General features: G+C 40.4%; 1 pseudogene; it reads left to right on the top strand.

Moving 5' to 3' along the window:
• The first annotated feature begins 4381 nt into the window (after positions 1-4381).
• Positions 4382-27934, top strand: part of LOC117521713 — a 51661-nt pseudogene continuing 28108 nt past the window's right edge.

Below are 27934 nucleotides of genomic sequence, written 5' to 3'. Positions count from 1 at the left end.
TTTCATTCATTTCATGTCACTGATCAAAATGTTGCTCTTCACGGGGGCATAGCCAATGACAAAACAACTGCCAAGCAAACATGACACAACCCGTACTGTATTTCCATTGTGCCACTGGCTACTTTCCATCCATGACTGATAAAGCTGGTTGATTGTAGCACCATGTGTGCCAATTTGACTTTTTTTTCTTATGTCTGTCCAAACAGTACATGAAATTGATAGTCTTAAACTGGTGAGTGAGCGGATGAATGTTTTGACTTTTAATGTATTTTAGTGCAGCAGATAACTGAAACAATCATGCAAATGATGATAAAAGCATCAAATTCAGCAGAAATACTCCTTAGACACTCCTCTTTTGAAAGAAAAAACAAACAAACAAACGATTGGCCACTTGACTTTTCAATCGGTGGTCAGGTAGGGGTCAATTGAAGAATTACACAGAGGTCAAAATTAAAAGATGCTCCAATCATATTGAAAAATATTCCACATTATTTGCCTCATCATAAAGATTCCAAAAAGGTATAGTTTGAACTATCTGTGACTGAATTCTATGGAGTTACGGGAGAAAAAGAGCAAGAATGGTGACAAACCTCAGTTTCATTTTGTACAGGGGTCGAAAGTTAAAGTTGCTCCAGTTTTGGTAAAAAGTGATGCACATTATTGGTTGAGCTAATAGGATTAATAAATGGAATAGTTTTGACAGTGTTGAATGCTTGGTCTCCAAAGTCCAAACGTCTATTGGATTCTATGACTTGTGACATATGTTACCCAGTAACGTGATAAGTAAGGATGATACATGGTCCAAACTATTCCTTTTTAAAACTGTTAACTAGTAATCTGCATCACTTTTTACCAAAATTGGAGCAACTTTAACTTTTGACCCCTGTATAAACCGACACTGACCTTTGTCACCATTCTTGCTGTTTTTATTCCACAACTCCATAGAATTCAGTCACAGATAGGCCAAACTATACCTTTTTGGAATCTTTGATCAGGCAAATAATGTGGCATAGGTTTCAATATGATTGGAGCATCTTTTAATTTTGACTCCTGTGTAATTCTTCAATTCACCTCTACCTGAACGCCAAATGAAAATTCAAATGGCCAATCGGTTTTTTCAAAAGAGGATTGTCTGAGGACTGTTTCTGCCGAATTTGATGCTTTTATCACCATCTGCAGGATTCCGCTTTAAATATTCTCATCTGCTGCACTATTTGTTAAGAAAAACCAAAGCACTTTGTGGGGTACATTTGCAGTTTTGTACTTCCAGTTGAACATTTCTAGTGTGACTCTTTCACTGTCTTTTTGTTGAAGCAGCCTGAGGGCTGAGCTGATGCTGCAACATGCTGCAGAAGGACTGAAGTGCTGTTTGCTCTGTTTTTAACAAACTGCAAAATAAAAAAAAGGCTTTTGTTGAAATGCATGACATTGGCCTATATATTCAAAATGTAGCCTGTGGAGAACATGTTTTATTTTGTGGCAAAACTTCGTGCTTCAAAGTGCTGACCGATTTTCAAGCAGCTGCTTTTCAGATGTTGAATTTTCACGTTCAATGATGTGCTGGTGTCAGGAAGCAGGACTTGTGCAATCCTTTTCTCCCCACCAGAGCAGCACTTGAGGATGCCTTCGACACTAAGGACTAATATGCATCATCATCAAAATGTGTGTTTTCGTTAGTTCCATTTTCTCACACTGCTTCATGTACAGTTTATTTATTAGCACTTCCTGTCAGAAATGATAAAAGTTAACTTTTCAGTCTGTGTTTGTAGTAATGATGTATTGCATTTTACAGCGAGGTTCATAAGTACTGGGGTTTTTTTTTTCCTTGTAATTTTGCTTCTGTCCACTACCAGCATGAGCCAAGCGGGAAGGTTCCTGTTTCGAGACCACCTCTGCCCATTCTCTGTCTAATGTGGAGATTCGTCAGGAAGGGTATTCGGCATAAAACATGCACCAAGTCAACATGCAGAACCATATCTGAACTACTGTGGTGACCCCAAGTGAAAAAGGGAGAAGCCAAATGAACTTGCTATACTTCTGTACACCACCACAGTGGAATACAAATTAAACAGCCTAGATGTGTTTATAGCAGTGTAAACTTAGCCTGAATACAAAGGGTTTGACATAAAATATTACATTAACCATTTAGGAAATACAGTCATTTGTATACAGACTCAATCCATTTTCAGAGGCCATAAGTAAGACAATTTAAATGTATTAAAAATCTAAATATATAATATTATTCATCAATTTTACAGCCAGTGTTACAGTACAGTCAGGATGGGTTATTATGATTATTTCCAAGTTAATAGATATGTCTTGGACTTCATTTACATCAATCATTAAGAAATACAAACATTGTGGCACTGTATGGTAAATCTGTCTAGAGGGAGGCAGTTCTCAAAAACTGAGTGACTGTTTAAGGAGACTAGTGAGGGAAGCCACCAAGACACCCATGACGGCATTGAAGGAGTTACAGACTTCTGTGGCTGTGATTTCAGGAACTGTCTTCATTGTGGAAACATTTGTGCGTTGCAAATCGCCAGTCAGTTCATGTCAAGGTACAAAGGAGTTTCTCATAAAATTTGTCAAGTTTGCCAGAAGGCACATGGGAGGATCATGTCTAGATGTGATCTGTTTTCTAGGTATGAAAATCCTCTATTCCACTCCAATAGAGCCCATTTTCTCTCATCCCAGCCACAAATACATATAACTCATCCAGAGCTGTCATGGATGTCTTGGTGGCTTCCCTCACTAGTGTCTTTCACACACACGGTTGCTCCGTTTCTGGGAATTTACCTGCTCCAGACGTCTTTACCATACAGTAACATTGTTTGTGCTTCTTAATGGTTGAAGTAAATGAAGTCCAAGACATATTCAGTGACATAGAAATGTTCATGTATCCATCCCCTGACTTGTCTAAAGAAGGCTAACTACAAACTTAATGATTTGAATGTTTGTCCAATTACTTATGGACTCTGAAAATGGTGGTCCTATATACAAAAATATTCTTAAATCATTGAGACATATTTGCAAGGCCCTTGATTAAAGCTACAAGCACATCTTGGTTCTTTCATTCCAGCGCCACTGTTTTGGTATATAGAGACAAAATTACAAAAACTGTCACTCCCCAAGTACTTATGCCTCAGACCGTAGGTGGAAAGGTCAAACAGGACAGATTTCAGCTATTACAGTTTCCTGCGGCTTCCTTCATCTCTTGTGTGCAGATTTTATCCTATACGACGCACAAAATACTCAGTGACATTTTTATAGATGAAACACACAAGTGACACAGATTTCTACATAGGTTTTGTCTTGTTTCCATTTTGATGTGGTCAGATTGCACATATGTAAGTGATCTTTGATCCACACAGACAACACCGTCATGGCCTGAACAGTCATGCTCGATTCATTTTCTTAAGTTTTGATTAACTTGAAGAAACAGCTCAGAATCTGCATTCTTGACAATCCAAAACACTGTTGTTTAAACTGACAAGTGTGTAATCCCAAACTCTAACCAGAACTGTATGCTTTGCCAATAAAAAAAAAAGATTCACTCTATGATGTCTTGTTCCCTGTTTTGAAAGATATTTACAGTATTTTTGTCTGACAAAAATTTATCAGAAAAAGCACGACATCCAACAGTAATTTGGTCATTTATTATTGTTGTTACTATTATCATAATCATTAGTGCATCGGATAGCTGAAAAAAAAATCCTTCAGATGGCAATACAAGCAACAAATTTGGCACTAATACGCCTTAGACATTACTCTTGAAAAGGCAGGGAGTCAACTTGATTTTTCAATAGGCAGCCAGGTAGGGGTCAATTGAAGAATTACACAGGGGTCAAATTAAAAAGATGTAGTTTGGACTATCTGTGACTAAATGTTATGGGGTAAAAACAAAATGTCAATTTCAGTTTGTGCAGGGGTCAAAAGTTAAAGTTACTCTAATTCTGGAAAAAAAAAAATGCAAATTATTGGTTAATAGGGTTTTAAAAAGGAATAGTTTGCACCATGTACCATGCTTAGTTACGTGTTATGGGGTAACATATGTCACATGTCGTAGAATCCACTGGACGTCGACACTGTTTAACTTTTACTTTGCAGACCAAACACTCAGCACAGTTCTGTGATATTATCTTATCTGCTGCACTACATAATCCAAACACCCACTGATTACAATGCAGCATCTTACATATTCAGTGGGCGGGACTCCGTGTGAGGGATAGAGTCCTCCCCCCTAATTGGTCGCTGTTACTGTCTGTCATTCTTTCAGCCTGTGGCTAGTTACGCCTGAGCTGTCAATCAACAGGCGCACGACGAGCTGCTGCAGGTGTAAAGCGCTGGGCTCACGGCTAAGTGCTGCAGGCAAGCCGAGGAGAAAATACGTTTTAACGGTAAATTCCGTCTTCATTTTTAGCGCAGGCACCGGTGAAGTCTGACACTAATAGGAGAGAGCGTGTCTTGGATTTGGGTTAAAGAAAGTAGTGTTAAATGAGAAACTGTAACCTTGATTTGACATATAGCTGTGATGCTTAGCTAGCTCCCGCTCTCATTTATAAATGTAGTGCGATCATGCGCTATCAAAGGATGAAATGAGCATTTTTTTATTGTTCCGCATGTTTGATGGTATATATGTCTTTAATTTGGGCTGTAAGTGGTGTATGAGTGTTTCTTTTTTTTAATGCAGCTCGCTAACAAGGTGAGGCTGTGGGAAAGCTGTTTGTTGACACTTTATGAGGTTTGGTGAAATAACGTTTTCTTTAAGTTACTGAGGCCTAAAAAACACTTAGCAGCCAGCATATGGTCAGTGCTAATTGGCTGCTAGCCGCAGCGTGCTGTGCTTCAGCTGATGCTGAGCCTCTTATCTTGTTTTGAGAGGAGGAGCTGTGCTCTATGGTGGCCATGAAGTGCAAAACACAACAGTAAATCACATAACACAACAGCAAAAGAGAAACGACAACATTAACCAAAACGGAAAAGGTAGGTACCTTTGGGCAACACGAATCGTTGCTGATTGGACAGTGGTCCGTCCTGTCCTGTGAACCAGAAGACAGTATAGAGGGTTTTCATGTGATGTATCAGTCACGTCATTTTGTGTCCCGCGGCCATTCTGGATTACGACGCGGTGGCTGCTGTGATACGCTACGTGCGTTTGCCGAACAATTGCAGAAGCTTTAACGTCGGTGTGAAGAAGCCTCACGGCACCGTGGCGCTGAGAGAGATTCGCCGCTACCAGAAATCCACTGCTCCCAGAATTTTATTTTGACAATAAAACTATATAAGAATACATAAAAATACCACAGAGGATAACACAAGAACACTTCCAATATGGATGCTTATTTACATTGTGGTCCTCTAGCACCGAGCTGCTGATCCGCAAGCTGCCCTTCTAGCGCCTGGTGAGAGAAATCGCTCAGGACTTCAAGACCGACCTCCGCTTTCAGAGCTCCGCTGTGATGCTCTGCAGGAGGCCGGCGAGGCTGACCTGGTCGGCCGCTTCCTAGTTCACAATATCGCAGTGTGACACTGTCGGCCAGTTCGTTACATCACCACTAAATTCACTATCTGGTATAAGATACGGATCCACTGAACCAACAGCTACACATCGATCACGATAAATAGCTTTACCTCGAGGATTTAAAGCATCGTAATAACCGTACATTCTTTCCATTTTTCTATCACGCGCCAGCCTCCTTGTAATCCAGAATGGAGACGGCACCTGTCCTGCAACAAATCGGTCACGTGATTGAAAACCCTCTATACTCAGGCACCAGACGAACAGAAACAAATGAACGTGCCGCGATGTATTGCCAAAACTGTGGCAAAGAGTTCGAGAAAAAAACAAACTTCTGCAGTGATTGTGGGAACAGGCTAAAAGAAGACGGTGACGACACTCACACGCGACCTTCAAGTTTAAGAGCACATACGTTTTCACTAGCGGTGCTCATATTTTGAAAACATGTAAACCTTCTGGTTCACAAGACAGGACGGACCACCATCCAATTGGTGACGATTCGTGTCGCCCGAAGGTACCTATACCTTTTCCGTTTTGGTTAATGTTGTTGCGCGATTTGCTGTTGTGCTGTGCGATTTGCTGTTGTGTTTTGCACTTCAGGGCCACCGTACCCCCCCTTTTTTTTTTTTTTACTTATCATTCACATGGAATGAAAACACGTGTGGCTGTTTGTGTTACTGGCAGGTTTTTGGCTGCATCATTGTGTTTTGCATACAGGGCTGAATGAAATCACCCTGGGGTCACGGGCTGCTAATCTCTGTGGGATCTGATCATTGTTTTGACACAAATCCCTCATTAGTAATGTCTTCTACAACCAATCCCTGCAACTAAACATGTCATTTCCATCCTTCATAGATGGCTTCAGTAAATGTCACATATGGACAGAAAGAGACCACAGACCAGAACTTCGATTACATGTTTAAAATCCTCATCATCGGAAACAGCAGCGTAGGAAAGACCTCCTTCCTTTTCCGCTATGCAGATGACTCTTTCACGCCAGCTTTTGTCAGCACTGTCGGCATCGACTTCAAGGTGAAAACAATCTACAGGAACGACAAGAGGATAAAGCTGCAGATCTGGGTGAGAAAGTGAGCACACACGCACACAGACTTTTGATGCTGTCATGTTCGACTGTCAAAGGAATGGGGATGCAGTCTCGTTTGGGGGCTGGAGCTACAGGGGTCAAATAATGACGCATATGACAGCATCTCTCTATTTCCAGGGGAAAAACTTTTCAAATTACACGCAAACAAAGTGAAAATGCAAAGAAAAAGTGACGATGCGGTGGGAAAGTGGACATGTGTTGCGGTTTGTTTATGACCCATAGCACAAACGTGTTGAGGTGGTTTTGCAGGTGAGAGAACGGAGCTACTGTGTTTAGCTGTGTCAGCTAACACTTACCGACACAATGTCTCCCACCAACTCGCCTTTTCTTCACTGGGAACCGAAACAAAAAAAAAACTTTTTCGCGACTGCTTCGGTGATTGCACCCAAAAACATAAAGGTACACCATTTATCCTTATCTGTGTGAAGTTATGCTGTGTATATTTGAAATCGAGGTCCCTGTAAGTGGTCAAATCCCGCAATATCATGGAGGGTTCAGATGAGACTGTGGTACCCTGTAGAATCGTCATTAATGGAAGGATTTTCACACAAGAAAACAAATCATAAAATCATCATCTCAAGGCCAGGGCTTCTCAAAGTCTGGGGACAATTTAATCACAGCGCAGCAAACGAGGTCAGTGGGCTGAGCGAGTCAAGTGAGGTGGATTGTAGATATCCTTCCGCTCAGTGCTTTACAGGCTGCTGCAGGCAGCAGAGGAGGGGGAGACCTACTGCCGCTCGGTGACAACAGGCTTTCTCTTTCAGTCGCCAAACATCAGAAAAGTCTCCAGTAATGCCAGAAAAAGTAGCTAGATTTGCCGCTAGTTGCTTTCAAGAAAATAAGTCATCAAGAGGGTCTGGAAAGGCACCAGATTTGGCGAGAAAGTTGCCAAGTTGGCAACACTGAATGTAAACACACGCAACACGAACTCACCCGTGCACAGCCCTGTACCAAACCGAACGTCCCATACCGAAATAGTTCAATACATATACATGTATCATTGCACCCTTAAAAAAAAAAATATATATATATATACACGAGGTCTGTCCGAAAAGTAACGGACCTTTTTATTTTTTTCAAAAACTATATGGATTTGAATCATGTGCGCTTGCATCAGCCAAGCTTGAACCTTCATGCGCATGCGTGAGTTTTTTCACGCCTGTCGGTTGCGTCATTCGCCTGTGGGCAGGCTTTGAGTGAGCACTGGTCCAGCCCCCTCGTCGGATTTTCATTGTAGGGGAAATGGCTGAGCAACTGCCGCTTTACTCCATGAAAATTTTTTTCAGAAACTGTGTGAGACAGCCAGGTGGAAACCATTCGGAAAATTCAGATGGCTTTCGGTGAAGATTCTATCGGCGTCACACAAATTAAGGACCATTACAACCGGATTAAAGACGGCCCACACCGGCGGAGGGCGCGCCGCGCTCCGAGCGGCCATCGACAGGCTGAAACGACCAGATCATTTCCAAAGTGAAGCTGTGTTGATCTGGGACGTCGTGTGACTACCAGAGAAATCGCAGAAAATGTGGACATCAACACTTTGCGGCACATTCCACTGTTACAGGAGATTTTGTAATGAAAGACGTGCGGAGGAATTCGCACAGTCGGGACGGAGCCGCTTATGGCGCACAACAAACACCTCCATGTTGGAAACCATTCGGAAGATTCAGACGGCTTTCGGTGGCTTTTCAGTCGTGTGACTATCTGAGAAATTGTGCATGAGCTGGACATGCCCCAACATTCCTGTGAGGCTTCATCACGGCGTTGCTTTGCGCCATGCGGCTCCACTGCGACACGCAGAATTCCTCCGCTCCTCTTTCCATGACAAAAACTCCTGTAACAGTGGAATGTGCCGTTCATTTCTAAACTGGACGCTGTGTTGATCCGGGACGTCGTCTGACTAGCACAGAAATTGCGGAAGACCGTGGACATCAGCACTTTTTCGGCACATTGAGACAGACGTGCGAGGAATTCCGCGTGTCGGGACGTTTCCGCATGGCACAAAGCAATGCTGTGATGAAGCCTCACAGGACATGTTGGGGCATGTCCAGCTCATGCACAATTTCTCGGATATTCACACGACTGAAAGGCAACCGAAAGCCGTCTGAGCCATCTGATAGCCGTCGTGTGAGACCAACACGGAGGTGCTTTTGTGCCGCGCCATGAGCGGCACGGTGGCGTATCCCTCTCTTTCCATGAAAAAAACTCCTGTAACAGCGGAACGTGCCGAAAAAGTGCTGATGTCCACGCCTTCTGCCTTTTTTGTGGAAGTTAGACGACGTCCCGGATCAACAAAGCCTTCACGTTGGAAATGATCTGGTTGTTTCAGCGGGGTGTCAGCCTGTCGATCGGCGCTCGGAGTGCGCCGCGCTCTGACGCTGTGGGCGGTCTTTAAACCGGCTGGAACACTCCTTAATCTGTGTAATCCCCATAAAATCGTCGCTGAAAGCCATCTGAATTTTCCGAATGGTGTCCACCTGGAGGTCTCTCACAGTTTCTGGAAAATTTTGATGCAGCAAAGCTCCAAATCGTCAGACATTATTCGCAATAAAAATCCGATGAGAGGAGTGGACCACTGCTCACACAAAGCCTGCTCACAGGCGAATGATGCAACCGACAGGTGTGAAAAACTCACGCATGCGCACGAAGGTTCAAGCTTGGCTGATGCAATCACACGTGATTCAAATCCATATGGTTTTTGCAAAAAATAAAAAGGTCGGATACTTTTCTAACAGACCTCATATATGTATGTATGTATGTATATGTTTACACTTAGATACCAATGAAAGGACATGTTGCATGTTTTTTAATACTCAGTTAGCAACACAGCATCAAAGTACTCATGATTGTAAGTCTCCTTGTGCACATGCGCTCATAATTAGTGGTTTCTGATGGTTTTTTTTATTCCTCTCCCTAAATGAGGTAACAGATGCATTTCCGGGAAAACGTGTCACTTGGCAGGGTTGGGTATCGAGAACCGGTTTCTTTTCGGGTATTGTTAAGAAATGATTCAATCCACCGATATCAATAGCCCTTTTTGCTTAACGATGCCCTTATTGGTCTTTCAGAGCGGCCGTTGTTTTTGAGGGTGTTTGTCGGGAAAATGATCATTTCTCTACGTTGAGTACAGACCTTGCAGCAGGTCTGTAATCAACCGTTTCTGCAGCGCGACTCCACTCTGAAGCATGAACCCATGAAGCAATGCTTCGATCCACTGGCTTGTTGGTTCTTTGATTGTTGCAGTCATGAAACGAGAATCGTCCTCCGTTGTGTTGGCACAGCTCCAAACGTTGCGCGGCTCTCTGCCGAGACAAAGTCTGGTCGGAATTAATAACTTCAAAATCAATCGCTGCTTTAAATAAAATGACACCTCTTTACAAATGTTGTAATACAGACAAGAAACTACAATCGACTAAAACGTTTTTTTCATCCCAAAATGAGACGTGGTGCGTTCTTTATGAATTACATCCTGACCTGCAGTGCAGCCAGCTGCAAGAGCTCAGCTCAGATGTATGGAAAGACATTCATGCCAATAGTGTCTGAAAAGAAATTCTTTTTGACAAAAACTACTGATTTTGTTTATTCCTATTTATGTCCAGAGTTTAAGGATCCAGTAACCAGTTTCACATTTATTTACTTTGTCTCAATAAAATGTTGTTCAGTTTCAATTCAATTTCAATTTAATCAGCTTATAAAGCGCCAAATCACAACAAAAGCCGTCTCAAGGCGCCTCACACAGAACAGTTCAACATAAAAAAAATTAAAATAAATAAAAAAATTCAAATGCATAATTAAAACAGAAGTAAAAGAATAAAACAGATAAAAAAATAAAAACAATTCGTAAGAAAGAGAATAAAAATAGGTTTTAAGTCTTGACTTAAAAATGTCCACAGACTCTGACTGCCTCAAGGTCGCAGGAAGACCCTTCTACAGAGCAGGTGCACGATAAGAAAAAGCTCTTTGACCTGCAGACATAGAAACCTGTAAAACCTACTTTTAGTACACAAAAAAAAATTCACAAGAAGTATCGATAAGTAATCGGAACGATAAGCGGAATCGATAATGGTATCGATAAAATCTTATTGATACCCATCCCTGTCAGCAATTCTCGGCACTCGTCTGACGTAGTTAATAGCAAAACAGAAACATCTCAGACAGAGACAGATCGAGTTAAACGAATGAGGTTATGTCCGATAATGAAGCTTCCGAGCTTTTCTTTGAAAGCAGTGGCGCTGCTGTTTGTGTCACAGCTGCTGCTTTACTGCTGCTGTGATCATGTACATGCCTGGACACGCAGATATATGTGTTGTATTGGAAAAACTCAGAAGATGTTATTTTCAGCAGATAATGGACTATCTAATTTGTCAAAATCCTGACAGAATTTGAGTTGAAGGCAGAGCTGCGATCGGACATTATGGGCACGCACGCGATCAGAATCGGAGAGCAAGTGGACCTGGACATTATTCTCTGGCCGAGTGGAACTTGAAAATGATCTCTGGCTGTGGATCTGAGTGAGGATGAGTGGACCGTTCCATGGCTGGCGATCGCAATTGCAATCACATTTAGATTTACTTCTGGCTGAATTTGAACAATATATAATCAGTATCAAGCTTTTAGACTCTCTCAAATGTCATAAAACTGTCAATCTCTATAAGGAACTTTTTAAGAGAATTAATGTTGAATAAGCTCTTTTAAAAAAAAACTGACATGCGGGTTAAAACAGCAGTTTAAATTTTTTTGCTATCACTTGTTTCATTCCTATTTTACATGCAACAAGGAGTTGGTCCCAAGGTCAGACTTGATGAGTAATCATTGATATCCCCCCCCCCCCCCCCCCCCCCGGAATTTACTGGATTCTGGGTTTTTACTCATGTCGTTAATGTTTCCAGGCTTCTTTTTTTTTTTTTTTTTAAATAACATATGTCAAAATCCATTCATTCAGTTCCACGCCCAAACAGTTGATGGCGGTAATGCGCTGTGTTGGTTTGCAAGCCGCCAATAATCTCTAAAGGAGGAGGGGAGTGTTGTTTTGTTTTGGGTTTGGGAGTGTATTAAGTCATATTTTTAGGGACTGCATGTGGCTCTAACAATTTACTTTGTTGTGGACATTAAAAGTTAGGAGCTGCGTATTTCTTCCAGTAATCCTACATTAAGTGGAGCTAAGGGGTGAAGCTCCCAGCTGCTAAAAAATGTTAACGCCATTGTCATGCAGATGAGAGTTCAGCTCTGTCTGCGAGTCATAACTACAAGAATAAAGGAATTAATCTACCAGACTTTGCTGACTGTGTTCACATGAGCACCTGGAAAAAAACAGAACATTGACATTTTTATGTTTTCCATATATACGAGGGCTGTCAATAAAGTAACGGTCCTTTTTATTTTTTTCAAAAACTATATGGATTTCATTCATATGTTTTTACGTCAGACATGCTTGAACCCTCGTGCGCATGCGTGAGTTTTTCCACGCCTGTCGGTGACGTCATTCGCCTGTGAGCACTCCTTGTGGGAGGAGTCGTCCAGCCCCTCGTCGGAATTCCTTTGTCTGAGAAGTTGCTGAGAGACTGGCGCTTTGTTTGATCAAAATTTTTTCTAAACCTGTGAGACACATCGAAGTGGACACGGTTCGAAAAATTAAGCTGGTTTTCAGTGAAAATTTAACGGCTGATGAGAGATTTTGAGGTGATTCTGTCGCTTTAAGGACTTCCCACGGTGCGAGACGTCGCTCAGCGCTCTCAGCCGCCGTCGTCAGCCTGTTCAAGCTGAAAACCTCCACATTTCAGGCTCTATTGATCCAGGACGTCGTGAGAGAACAGAGAAGTTTCAGAAGAAGTCGGTTTCAGCATTTTATCCGGATATTCCACTGTTAAAGGAGATTTTTTTTAATGAAAGACGTGCGGACGGGTCCGCGCGTCGGGACGCAGCCGCCGCGACGCTCCGCCACAGGAAAAACACCTCCGTTGGAAACCATAACAGGCAAGTTGGAACATGCCCAAGCTGTTAAACAATTTCTCAGTTACTCACTTGTTGAAAGCCATCAAAAGCCGCCTGGATTTTACAAATGGTTATCAACACGGAGGTGTTTTTCCTGTGCCGCCACACCGCGTCGGCTGCGTCCCGATGCGCGGACCCGTCCGCACGTCTTTCATTAAAAAAAATCTCCTTTAACAGTGGAATATCCGGATAAAATGCTGAAACCGACTTCTTCTGAAACTTCTCTGTTCTCTCACGACGTCCTGGATCAATAGAGCCTGAAATGTGGAGGTTTTCAGCTTGAACAGGCTGACGACGGCGGCTGAGAGCGCTGAGCGACGTCTCGTACTGTGGGAAGTCCTTAAAGCGACAGAATCACCTCAAAATCTCTCATCAGCTGTTAAAATTTTCACTGAAAACCAGCTTAATTTTTCGAACCGTGTCCACTTCGATGTGTCTCACAGGTTTAGAAAAAATTTTGATCAAACAACGCGCCAGTCTCTCAGCAACTTCTCAGACAAAGGAATTCCGACGAGGGGCTGGACGACTCCTCCCACAAGGAGTGCTCACAGGCGAATGACGTCACCGACAGGCGTGGAAAAACTCACGCATGCGCACGAGGGTTCAAGCATGTCTGACGTAAAAACATATGAATGAAATCCATATAGTTTTTGAAAAAATAAAAAGGACCGTTACTTTGACAGCCCTCGTACATATGCATGTAAACTGAACAGCCTGTTTTTTGTTCAGACTTCTGTTCATTCAAAGTAGATTAGATGTGATACAATTTATGATTACAGATGTACTGTATGTGTATTTTAGACATGAAAGTCTCCATTTAGCATATTCTTTCTTCTACAGTATTATGCCTGATAAAGTTTGACAACAGATATAGAAGTAAAATTTCTTTTATTTAGAAATCTTTTCCCCCATTCCATGTGGGTCTACAGCTTTTCAGATAAAGATTAGCAATCGTTTGCTCTGAATAAAATGTGAAGAATTAGCAATCACAAGAAACTGATTTATAAATTATTAAATATATACAGAATGTACAGAAACTTTATTTTCAGTGATTTTAGAACAAACTCCTGAATTTAAGCATGCTGTGCTGCTGAAATAATATTTTCATACACATACAAACACACCGCAGTCCAGGTCCAAATTGATCAGAATGCAGGTGGAACTGTCTATTACCCAGGAATAAATGATCATTTATAAGAAAAGGCGGTGGGTGAAAAAACTATTGTGTTTTGTAATTGGCTTATATCCTCCTCGACAGCGCCTTTGTTGTTGTTCTTGTCATCCCCTGAGACCTCCGCTTCATCCTCGTTTTTTGTCGCGTATGGCTCGAGCATATACAGCTGGAGCCCCTCATTATCTTGACTGCTGCTTCGTTCATTAGAAACTTCCTCACCTTCAAAAACAATCTGTCACTTAAATCTTCGCTATGATCGCTCACTATGCCTTCGCTGTCCGTGTCTGCCCTGTTGGTAAACAGATCCTCGCTTTGACACCTTTACTTGCAAACGTCTAAATCCTTGTTCAGTGTAATTTTATGGTAAAAAACAAAGACAACATGTGGGAAAAGCTTCTTTTTTTTTATTCTTCAAGAATATGTAAAAACATCATGGCGTGGCAGGGACACTTTAAAAAATGTACACGTTATTTTATTTGTCTAAATGCCCATGGTTCCTTATAATGCTAATCAAGAAATTAGCTCCACAACAACAGATAAGTTATGGTTTTAATTTGCAGATGAACATCAAAGATTTCTAAAGAAACTTTTTTTTTAATTAAAACTATTTTAATTACAGGTTTTCTACAGAGTATCAATAGCTCCTGCCAAAACTAGGAAAACTCAGAAGTGAGTCAAGATTTACAACTTGATGCATTAATGTGAGTGAAGGTTGAACAAGTTGATGCATTAATGTACCATAAATACTCCTATTGTTCCATTTGAATTGATACTGAAAATTATTATTTTCGAGTTTTATGAATTGTCATTTCCCTCACTGTGTACTTTTCTGAGCCACAGTGTATGTTGTTTTGGCTGGTAGCATAATTCAAGTTGTGTGAAAATACTGGGGTGGAAAACTTGACCTGACCCAACAAAAAATTAATTTTTTTGGGAGAGTTATTTATTTACTTTTTTGTTGGGGGGTAAATAGACCTAAAATTGCACCAGAATCAATCTGAGATTTCAATTTTTTTTTTCTGGGGCCCTTGTCAGATATTTCAGGGGTTTTTTTGGGGGGGGGGGTTTTTCCCCCCATGGCCCACTTTTCATCACTGTTAATACAAATGCTGTTGAAAAGGTATAGCTGTTTCTTTACTGATGAACTGATTGTGTGGCTTAACAGTCAAGTTTAACAGATAATTATTAGAGATTCATGTTTTTTTATTATTATTTTTATTTGCAATTTAACTTTAACTTTACAAACAAAAGTGAACAAAAGGACACAGCAAAACAGACGACAGCTTGGTCAATTGGAAAGATAATCCAACGAGGAAATAAAAGTAAGAAGTAGTAGTAGTGGTGGGATTAAAAAGGGATGCACCGAGGTCAGAATCCACCCAACCTTACAATAATTTAAAGATAAAAGATAAATTAATGAATGACAAAATGTCACACTTATTTAATAATTTTAGAATCCAAAAAAAAGTAATAATACATTTCTCAAACTCCATATCCAAAATTTGAATCGGTAGTTACTACATTGGTGCATCTCTATACAATTGAAGTGTCATTTATAGGAGACCTTTTAACAGAGTGGAGGACAGATCTGGCCCAATATAATCTAAAAATGGGCACCATACTTTGTTAAACTGATGCCCAGTGTCATGAATGATGCTTGTGAGATATTCTAAAGGAATTAGCTCAAAAACAATTTTTCGCCAGCCACTAATAGATGGGATCCGGTCACTGACCCAGTTCAAAAGAATATTTTTTTCTTGCAGCAAAAGTTAGCGTATTGTAAAGTCTTTTACCAGCAGCTGTTTTTACACATTTACTTGGGAGGCCCAGGAGTAAAGATACAGGGTTTACTTCTAAATCCAATAGTAATATTTTCTCAATCTCCCTTACAGTTTTGACCCAGTATCTTTGAAGTTCATGACAAGTCCATAAACAATGAGTTAAGGTTCCTACTTCAGTTTTGCACTTGAGAGAGAGGAGAAAGGGTGCGGTCAAAGAGGTGTCTGCGGTGCGGGGATATATGAAGTCTTTGAATAATTTTTAACTGTATTGCTTTAGTTCGTGTACAAATTTAAATATTTTTTGTACAAGACCAGATACTATCCCATGTCTCGTCATCAATGGTTAAAGACAACTCCTTTTCCCACACACCCCTCACTCCCTGCGTATCAGTAGTAGTTAAATTGTTCAGAACACTGTACAGAGAGCTTAGAGACACTTTCCTGCGATGTTGTTTAAACAGCATATCCTCTAATGGGGATATTTCAGGGTGGTTGATGAGAGTAGTACTATGAGTTATATAATGTCTTATTTGCAGAAAACGAAAAAAATCTTGCTTCATCAGTTTGTGGCGTTGTGAAAGTTGTTCAAACGACATTAGTCTGTCATCGGAAAACAGGTCCTTGAGCATCCTGACATCCTTATGTAGCCACTGACGAAAACCAGGATCAGAAGAACCCGGATGAAATGCAGGATTATTTGTTATTGGGGTCAATCAATCAATCAATCAATTTTTTTATATAGCGCCAAATCACAACAAACAGTTGCCCCAAGGCGCTTTATATTGTAAGGCAAGGCCATACAATAATTATGTAAAACCCCAACGGTCAAAACGACCCCCTGTGAGCAAGCACTTGGCTACAGTGGGAAGGAAAAACTCCCTTTTAACAGGAAGAAACCTCCAGCAGAACCAGGCTCAGGGAGGGGCAGTCTTCTGCTGGGACTGGTTGGGGCTGAGGGAGAGAACCAGGAAAAAGACATGCTGTGGAGGGGAGCAGAGATCGATTATTAATGATTAAATGCAGAGTGGTGCATACAGAGCAAAAAGAGAAAGAAACAGTGCATCATGGGAACCCCCCAGCAGTCTACTTCTATAGCAGCATAACTAAGGGATGGTTCAGGGTCACCTGATCCAGCCCTAACTATAAGCTTTAGGAAAAAGGAAAGTTTTAAGCCTAATCTTAAAAGTAGAGAGGGTGTCTGTCTCCCTGATCTGAATTGGGAGCTGGTTCCACAGCTCTGCCTCCCATTCTACTCTTACAAACCCTAGGAACTACAAGTAAGCCTGCAGTCTGAGAGCGAAGCGCTCTATTGGGGTGATATGGTACTACGAGGTCCCTAAGATAAGATGGGACCTGATTATTCAAAACCTTATAAGTAAGAAGAAGAATTTTAAATTCTATTCTAGAATTAACAGGAAGCCAATGAAGAGAGGCCAATATGGGTGAGATATGCTCTCTCCTTCTAGTCCCCGTCAGTACTCTAGCTGCAGCATTTTGAATTAACTGAAGGCTTTTTAGGGAACTTTTAGGACAACCTGATAATAATGAATTACAATAGTCCAGCCTAGAGGAAATAAATGCATGAATTAGTTTTTCAGCATCACTCTGAGACAAGACCTTTCTGATTTTAGAGATATTGCGTAAATGCAAAAAAGCAGTCCTACATATTTGGTTAATATGTACTTTGAATGACATATCCTGATCAAAAATGACTCCAAGATTTCTCACAGTATTACTAGAGGTCAGGGTAATGCCATCCATGGTTAGACACCATGTTTCTAAGATTTGTGGGGCCAAGTACAATAACTTCAGTTTTATCTGAGTTTAAAAGCAGGAAATTAGAGGTCATCCATGTCTTTATGTCTGTAAGACAATCCTGCAGTTTAGCTAATTGGTGTGTGTCCTCTGGCTTCATGGATAGATAAAGCTGGGTATCATCTGCGTAACAATGAAAATTTAAGCAATACCGTCTAATAATACTGCCTAAGGGAAGCATGTATAAAGTGAATAAAATTGGTCCTAGCACAGAACCTTGTGGAACTCCATAATTAACTTTAGTCTGTGAAGAAGATTCCCCATTTACAGAACAAATTGTAATCTATTAGACAAATATGATTCAAACCACCGCAGCGCAGTGCCTTTAATACCTATGGCATGCTCTAATCTCTGTAATAAAATTTTATGGTCAACAGTATCAAAAGCAGCACTGAGGTCTAACAGAACAAGCACAGAGATGAGTCCACTGTCCGAGGCCATAAGAAGATCATTTGTAACCTTCACTAATGCTGTTTCTGTACTATGATGAATTCTAAAACCTGACTGAAACTCTTCAAATAGACCATTCCTCTGCAGATGATCAGTTAGCTGTTTTACAACTACCCTTTCAAGAATTTTTGAGAGAAAAGGAAGGTTGGAGATTGGCCTATAATTAGCTAATATAGCTGGGTCAAGTGATGGCTTTTTAAGTAATGGTTTAATTACTGCCACCTTAAAAGCCTGTGGTACATAGCCAACTAATAAAGATAGATTGATCATATTTAAGATCGAAGCGTTAAATAATGGTAGGGCTTCCTTGAGCTGCCTGGTAGGAATGGGGTCTAATAAACATGTTGATGGTTTGGATGAAGTAACTAATGAAAATAACTCAGACAGAACAATCGGAGAGAAAGAGTCTAACCAAATACCGGCATCACTGAAAGCAGCCAAAGATAACGATACACCTTTGGGATGATTATGAGTAATTTTTTCTCTAATAGTTAAAATTTTGTTAGCAAAGAAAGTCATGAAGTCATTACTAGTTAAAGTTAATGGAATACTCAGCTCAATAGAGCTCTGACTCTTTGTCAGCCTGGCTACAGTGCTGAAAAGAAACCTGGGGTTGTTCTTATTTTCTTCAATTAGTGATGAGTAGAAAGATGTCCTAGCTTTACGGAGGGCTTTTTTATAGAGCAACAGACTCTTTTTCCAGGCTAAGTGAAGATCTTCTAAATTAGTGAGACGCCATTTCCTCTCCAACTTACGGGTTATCTGCTTGAAGCTACGAGTTTGTGAGTTATACCACGGAGTCAGGCACTTCTGATTTAAAGCTCTCTTTTTTAGAGGAGCTACAGCATCCAAAGTTGTCTTCAATGAGGATGTAAAACTATTGACGAGATACTCTATCTCACTTACAGAGTTTAGGTAGCTACTCTGCACTGTGTTGGTATATGGCATTAGAGAACATAAAGAAGGAATCATATCCTTAAACCTAGTTACAGCGCTTTCTGAAAGACTTCTAGTGTAATGAAACTTATTCCCCACTGCTGGGTAGTCCATCAGAGTAAATGTAAATGTTAAGAAATGATCAGACAGAAGGGAGTTTTCAGGGAATACTGTTAAGTCTTCTATTTCCATACCATAAGTTAGAACAAGATCTAAGATATGATTAAAGTGGTGGGTGGACTCATTTACTTTTTGAGCAAAGCCAATAGAGTCTAATAATATATTAAATGCAGTGTTGAGGCTGTCATTCTCAGCATCTGTGTGGATGTTAAAATCGCCCACTATAATTATCTTATCTGAGCTAAGCACTAAGTCAGACAAAAGGTCTGAAAATTCACAGAGAAACTCACAGTAACGACCAGGTGGACGATAGATAATAACAAATAAAACTGGTTTTTGGGACTTCCAATTTGGATGAACAAGACTAAGAGTCAAGCTTTCAAATGAATTAAAGCTCTGTCTGGGTTTTTGATTAATTAATAAGCTGGAATGGAAGATTGCTGCTAATCCTCCGCCCCGGCCCGTGCTACGAGCATTCTGACAGTTAGTGTGACTTGGGGGTGTTGACTCATTTAAACTAACATATTCATCCTGCTGTAACCACGTTTCTGTAAGGCAGAATAAATCAATATGTTGATCAATTATTATATAATTTACCAACAGGGACTTAGAAGAGAGAGACCTAATGTTTAATAGACCACATTTAACTGTTTTAGTCTGTGGTGCAGTTGAAGGTGCTATAGAAAGGTTCGGTCGGGGTGAACATAGATGTTAATTTAGAATGACCCTCAAGACAGCGCACAATATTCCATGCCTTTAGGGTGATCAGTGTAATAGGATTTGTACAGTATATTTGAATTTCTTTTAGATTTTTAAAAAACAACAGATCTCTTAATTTGCAGCCAGACAATGCCGTCTCAACATCCATCCAAACAGAGGTTTTGTTATTACTGACCCAATCCTTAATAAACCTTAAATGGGCACTAAGTTGGTATAATTTAATATTAGGCATATCCAAGCCGCCCTTAGAACTTGGTAAGTGTAAAACCGCCATTTTAAGCCTGGGTCTACGCTTGTTCCAAATAAATGAACTGAGACAACCATTTACATCTTTTAACACCCTTTTAGAAAATATTACAGGAGTCATTTGAATAGGATATAGCAGTCTTGGCAACACATTCATTTTAACCAAGGCTATTCACCCTAGCCAAGAAATAGGCAGTGAGCTCCAACATTCTAGTTCCTGCTTAATTTGATCAAATAACGGTTCAAAATTGGCTTTATATAAATTATCAAAGGAGGGAGTAATAAAGATGTCCAAATAAACAAACCCATCTGGTGACCATTTAAATGGAAAGGCAGATAAGCCTATAATGTTTGGTATTGATGAAAGTGTCCCAAGAGGTATAGCCTCAGACTTTGCCACATTAACTTTATATCCCGAAAAACAACTGAGTCCATCAGGTTGACAAGAGCTGCTACAGAAGTTTCAGGGTTAGTGAGAATAATCAAGATGTCATCCGCATACAGAGTTATCTTATGACATAACTGTCCAATATTTAAACTATGAATTGTAGGTGACATCCTTATCGCTTCAGCCAGTGGCTCTATAGCCAGGGCAAAAAGAAGTGGCGATAAAGGGCAGCCCTGCTTTACTCCTCTCCCAGTAGAGAAGTACTCAGACCGAAACCCATTTGTTAAGACTGCTGCTTGTGACCCGCTGTACATTACCTTAACCCAATTAATAAAATTTGTACCCAAATTAAACCGATTTAAAGTATAAAATAAAAAAGACCACTCAGTTCGGTCGAATGCCTTCTCTGCATCGAGAGAAAGCACCAAACCAGGAATAGATTTTCTTTTAAAAGCTTCAATCACATTGAGCAGACATCTGACATTAGCAATAGAGCAACGACCTTTTATAAAACCAGTTTGGTCCTCTTTTATTAACATTGGCAGTACAGTCTCTAAACGAGAGGCCAAAACTTTAGAAAGTAATTTCCTATCCACGTTTAATAGAGATATAGGCCTATAAGAGGCACACAATTCCAGACATTTTCCTTTCTTTAAAATCAAAGATATATTGGCCATATATCTCCATGCTCATAGAACCTCTGCTTGGTAAATCTTTTTTTCCTCTCTGCATCTCTAGTTAGAAGGCAATTTAAAGCTGATCTAATTGAGGTAATTTCTTGCCATAATTTTGACGGAGAGGAAACATATATCCTTTCCTTATCTATCAATTCAAGTTCAAGAGATTTTTGCTTCTCCAGTCTTTGGTGTTTCTTTGTAGCAGTGTATGATATAATCAAACCCCTAGCATATGCTTTAAAAGTTTCCCATAAAATAGACGCGTTATTAGCAGAGGGGGTGTTAACTGACAAAAATGCTCTAACTTCTGAGGAGAAATAGGATACAAACGTCTCATCTTTCAGTATAGAAGTGTTAAGTCTCCAATAATGAGACTGGTGTGAGGGAGATCTGAGGTTCATGTCCAAGATCACTCTAGCATGGTCGGAGATAAGAATACTGGTAATTTCACAGGAAAGAATTAAATGCAAATCAGTTCTGGGCAGAAAAAAATAATCTGTTCTCGTTTGGCATTTGTGTGGGCTAGAGTAGAAAGTGTACTGTTTATCTGATGGATGAACACATCTCCAAGCATCTACCAAACCAAACTCATCACACAGAGCCTGAAATGCATTGGCTTGATGGGAGGGGAGTATTGTACTATGTGGAAATCTATCAATAAGTGGATTAAAAATTAAATTTAGGTCCCCGCCTACAATAACTGTTGAGTTAGAAAGAATCTGTGCTAACTCTAGAAATATTTTGGTCAGAAAATTGGTTGGGTGGGCAGGAGGAAAATAAACATTCATTAAAATTATATTTTCACCTTGTAAAGTTCCTTTTACTATTACATAGCGACCTTTGTGATCTGTAATACAATTGGACATTTTGAAAGGCAATGTTTTCTTTATAAGCACAGCAACTCCCCTACTTCTAGTTGTGAAAGATGAGAAAAACACCTGATTGTATAATCCTTGTTGTAATTTTGAATGCTCAGTGTCATTGAGATGTCTCTTGCAAGAAAGCAATGTCTATCCCATCCTTTTCCCTATGCTTAATGGGATTGTGCACACCTCGTATATTCCAACTACAGAATCGCAATTTACCCATTGAAATTAACAAAGAAATATGTTAAACATAGATACATAGGATCCCACCACACTTCCAATAAAACATATATAAGCCAAAATGTGTCAATGCTAAACAAAGATAAAACAATAGAACACAATAAAATTAAACACAAATTAAGAAACATAGTAGTCTTGGAGTAACACCCTACAGAACAAGTAGGAACTGAAACCGACCTTGGCCTGCTAGCAAATTTACCAACAGGTACCTGCATCTAGCACATGCCTATTCATAGAGACAAGCACAGTGCACCAGACACCAAGTGAAAAATAACAGTTTCACCTGAATATCGAGAGGATGTGAGAGAACAACGCAGAAGTCACAAACGCCCATAATGGGCGAATACTCACGTCTTTAGCATAGTTAAGGGCAATCCGTCGGAAAGAAAAGAGATGAAAAATAAAACACAAATATCTATATCGCCCTTGGCTCTCTAGGGCAACGATTCCACATAAGCAGCAGCTGCTTCAGGTGTGTCAAATCTTTTCTCTGCGCCGTTAGTGGTGATCTTCAGCGTTGCGGGAATCATGAGTGCGTAGTCCACATTCTTACTTCTCAGCCGAGCTTTCACTTTGTCAAACGCCTTCCGTTTCTTGATGACAGCAGCAGAGTAGTCGTTGAAGAAGAAAATGCGGGGTGGGTCGGGTCCGCTGCGAGGCTCCGAGCCGCTGCCATCACCCGCTGCTTATCGGTGAAGTTATGGAACCTCAGGATAATGGCTCTCGTGCGTGGAGTGGGACCCACCGGCCGCTGCTGCACAATAGAGCGATGAGCGCGATCCAACTTGATCTTCCCTGCCTTGGTTGTAAGCTTGAGGTAAGTGGGAAGCCAGCTTTCCATGAAAGTAACGGGATCTCTTCCCTCCGTGCCCTCTGCCAAGCCGATCATGCAGAGATTATTTCTGCGGCTATAGTTCTCCAGATAGTCCAAATGATCCGTTAGGTCACTAACTTTCTTCTCAAGTTTTGTCACTTTAGCCTGTAAGACCGTTGTAGTGTCTTCCACGTCTGAGATTCTGCTTTCAGCTGCGCTGACTCGTGCTCCCAGTGTCTGAATCTGGGCTGTTTGTTCATGAATAGCAGTGAGGACAGTACCTATTTTGTCATCAAATGCCTTCGTGACATCCCTTGTCATTCTGCTTAAAACAAGAAGGTTAGTCGGGTCCACTTCGTCAGTCTCCTCAGCCATGTCATCATTTTCGGACCCCGCAGATGGCTTGCGTGCGACGGGGTGTGATGGCTCTACCACGTCAGGCTCATTAGCATCGCTAGCATGTTTTCCAGCGGTGGATTTCTTATACGCCTTACTTTTTGAACCCGGCATTTTCGAAAAATAGTGATCCAAGCTCATCATACAGTGAATCACACTCAAAAAAGACAAGTTCTACCAGTGAACACATAATGTAGACGGATATTTCAGACAGTTTCACCGGAGCCTCGCAACACAAGTGCTCACGCTACGACGCCATCATGAACCCCAGAGATTCATGTTGATAGAAAACACATTTAGTCATAAATGTGATGGGACAGTGTGGAATATTTGATGCAAATGATGTTTTATTCGTAATTACTGTATTTTTCTGAGTATAAGTTGCACCTGCCAAAAATAATGTCTTTTGAAGAGTTGGGAAAAAACTGTTGCACCTTTTATGTTTTATCAGGTCTTTAATTTGTGATTTTTGTGCATTATTGTAGTGTACTGTTTAGGGATGGGCATTGATAAGATTTTATCTATCGATTCCTCTTATCGATCCAATTCCTTATAGATACCTCTTGTGAATTTTTTGTGTACTAAAAGTAGGCTTTTCAGGTTTTCTATGTCAACAACATTTTAAATTGGTCACTGGATCCTTGATCTCTGAACTTAAATAAAATCTGTAGTTTCTGTCAAAAGCATTTCCTTTCAGGCATTTTGGCATGAATGTCACTCCATACCTCTGAGCTGAGCTCAGCTGGCTGCTGCACGTCAGCACAGAACTAGGGCTGAAACGATTCATCGAGTAATTCTATTACAAATTTGCCTCGAGGCTTCATTTAAAGCTGTAGTACATACGCCAGGCCTGTATGTGGAGCTGTAACGCTCCCACAAAAAATACAGAAGAAGCGCTAGTCAATGTAGCAGGAGATGCTACAAGTTTACAAAGCCACACGCTGAGTAAAATAAAGCCTTTTAAGAGAAAGGGTCCGCGCAGATCATCTGAAACGGACTTATTACGCATTTAAAGTGAAGCAGTGTGTTTGTATATATTTAAAAAAAAAACACGTTTTGCTCCACTGGCCATTCTCCACCTCCGCAGATGAAGCGAAAGGACGCACACTTTAATTGAGTCATGTTTAATGATTAAAAAAAAAGCTTTAATTCAGATTTGGTAAGAGTTTTTATCAACAGGTAGCTTTGTGGAAAAGCTGCAATCCACAGCCGTTTTTCAAAGGCTGTGTTATTCGCTAAGTGTCCACAGAAAACAAAGAATTTGACTTGGTTTGAGCTACACTCTATACGGCATCTATAAATATACACTAAACACTGAATGAAGCACAGTAATAAAAAGTGCAAATGAAATATGCAATAAGAAGGAAAAAAGAATGCACTGTCCGTAGACTGAAGATTTCACAGACTGCCTGGGCTTATGGTTTGGCAAAGCTCTAAAACTCTTAATATGAAAAAATTAATAACCTGGTCCCGGCAAAACGGAGAGAGGGAACACCCTAAACTTAAAAATCTGCGTGATGGCACAGCAACATTGTGCCACTGCTTAGGGAGAGCCCTGCCACTACTGATATTGTTTAAAACACAAAGGTACTTTTTATCCGATTACTCGATTAATCGATAAAATATTCGATAGCAGCAGCCCTACACAGAACGTCTCGTTTTGGAAGGAAAAAAGTTTTGATCGATTGCAGTTTGTATTACAACATTTGTCATTTAATTTAAATGGTGTTTTGCTTTGAAGTTTTTAATTCTGACTGGACTCTGTCGTTCTAAGTTGACTCGGCAGAGAGCCGCACAGCGTTTGGAGCTGTGTGAACAGAATGGAGGATGATTCTCGTTTCTTTCTTGCAACAAGACAGGAGTCCCAGTTAGTGACTTTAATCTGCACAAAAGTAACTCACAATTGACATATTCAGGGATGAAAGTGGTGAAAAACAAAAAAAGCTAAAATCCAAAATTACCCCCAAACACCACCCACATGAAAATTTTTGAATTCTAGAAGCTCTGAAATGCAATCTGGGACTATTCCATACAATAAACTGCAGTGAGTGCAGCTTCCATTTTGGTGAGAAAAAACCCAACTTTCCTTATTCAAATTTATTCCAGTAGTATTCTGCTGTTACTAGGATGCAGCATTTGTCTAACGTGGCAGATAGTTCTGGAGGAAATCACTGAAGAAATTAACAAATTGAAAATATGGTTTGACTGCAACAAATTGTCATTAAACTTAAATAAAACGGGGATGAATTGGAGGTGTAAGAGTCACTAGGTGTTCACTGGAAACTGTTGGGAAACCAACAGTTTCGAAAGGAACCGGTTCTCGATATCCATCCCTAGTACTGTTTATTCTTGGCATTTTTACTTTTATTATTGGAGTTCATATTTAGTGCTTTAATTCAATGAAAGTCCAACACATGCACAAAAAAAGTACAAGTCACACTGGAGTATGTTGCAGTGCATCCCAAACTAGTTAAAAAGAAAACAAAATGTGACATACTCCAGAAAATATGGCAGTCAGACATTCAGCAGACTTGCTAAATTTTAGGTTTGTGACATGTTATAGTAAAACCATTACAGTAATCACGTGTTTGTGTTTGAGTAGGACACTGCAGGACAAGAACGCTACAGGACAATCACCACTGCCTACTACAGGGGAGCCATGGGCTTTATCCTTATGTATGACATCACAAATGAGGAGTCTTTCAATGCTGTGCAAGACTGGTAAGAGACCACTGGATATGTCTGTGTTGGAATGCATCAACTTGGGGGTGAGATGTTGTTTGTCTAAATAGATTTGATCATATGTCTTCTCACCAAGTAGATGGTTGGATCTGGATAGTCAAAAAAAAATGTTTAATTACCTCCACCGATGAGTCATTGCGGGTGACGGCATGGACGGAGGAACTCAGAAAATGCATACTGCATGACAAATGCATATTATTTGCATTATTATCACTTACTGAGATACACAACACGTGGAATCACATTAACAATATTTAATGTCATGTCAAAACGCACGACACCCAAGCAAATGCGTATATAAAAGTTGGCTCACTTTAACTTTTGCCGTGTCGGCTGCCGCGCGCTGCTCTCCAAATTTGCCAGTGTGTTCTCATCAAGCTGGCTACTTTGGCTGCTGTTCATTGTCATACTATCCATGAGAAAATCATCCGGAATATCCATATTGGGACCAACACACACTTCTCGCCTTTTCATCTTTTCCTCTGCGGACAGTTCTTGGGCTGCGTGCTGTATGATGTCATCAGTTTACGCACTGTGGGCAGCTGCAGGCAGGTATAGCCAGGTAGCGTAAATGTAAATCTATGCTACCGGCCCAGCAATTCCTCAATAAGTGATAATAATGAAGGGTATGCCTTTTCTCCAATTTGTGCAATATCCTACTTGTACAATAAATACTCTTCAGCTTTGAATAATTGCCATCAAAATTTTATACACACACACACATATATATATATATATATATATATATATATATAGGGATGGGTATTGATAAGATTTTATCTATCGATCCGATTCTTTATCCGATTCTTTATCGATTCCCTTATCGATACCGTTTGTGAATCTTCCGTGTACTAAAAGTAGGCTTGACAGGTTTTCTATGTCAACATTTTATTGAGTTTTAGAGTAAATAAATGTGAAATTGGTCACTGGATCCTTGATCTCTGGACATAAATAGAAATAATTTTTTTGTCAAAAGCATTTCCTTTCAGACATTATTGGCATGAATGTCTTTCCATACATCTGAGCTGAGCTCTTGCATTCAGCTGTGCTCCACATCAAGATGTAATTCATAAAGAATGCAGAACGTCTCATTTTGGGAGGAAAAAAATGTTTTAGTTGATTGTAGTTTATTGTCTGTATTACAGCGTTTGGAAATAGGTGTCATTTTATTTGTAGCCGCAATTCGTTTTGAAGTTATTATTTCCGAGTGGACTCTGTCTCGACAGAGAGCCGCGTAGCGTTTGGAGCTGTGCCAACGGAATGTTGTTTCTTGACTGCAACAAGACAAGAATCCCAGTTAGTGACTTTAATCCACACAAAAGTGACTCACGATTAACACATTTTAATGGCTTTGAGAGGGGTTAAAAGTGGACACCGCTTCTGAAGATTAGTGAATCAAAGAACACGAGCCAGCGGATCAAAGCATTGCTTCATTGGTTCACGCTTCAAACTGGAGTCGCGCTGCAGAAACGGTTGATTACAGACCCGCTGCAGTGTCTGTAATCATTGTAGAGGAATGATCATTTTCCCGACAAACATCCTCAAAAACAACGGGTGCTCCGAAGGACCGATAAGGGAATCATTAAGCAAAAGGGCTATTGATATCGGTGGATCGAATCATTTCTTAACGATATCCGAAAAGAACCGGTTCTCGATACCCAACCCTATATATATATATATATATATATATATATATATATATATATATATATATATATATATATATATATAACTCCTTCATGGGGAGCCTTCGAACTTTTCAGCCTATCCCAGCCTTTTTCCTACAACCAGTTACTTAAGCAAACAAGCTTATTAACATTTTCAGAGGACAACGCTGATCTTTTCTTTTGCACAATGTGGCCAGCCAAAGAAAAAAACTCTTTCACAAGGTACTGTTGAAGCAGGAGCACCCAAGTACTTTCATGCAACTTGGGCCAGCTTACTGTAGGCAC

The sequence above is a fragment of the Thalassophryne amazonica genome, chromosome 12 (genome assembly GCF_902500255.1).
Source record: "Thalassophryne amazonica chromosome 12, fThaAma1.1, whole genome shotgun sequence".
In the NCBI taxonomy this organism is placed as follows: Eukaryota; Metazoa; Chordata; class Actinopteri; order Batrachoidiformes; family Batrachoididae; genus Thalassophryne; species Thalassophryne amazonica.
The sequence above is the reverse complement of the archived record's forward strand: the minus strand, read 5'-3'. Positions and strand labels throughout refer to the sequence as shown.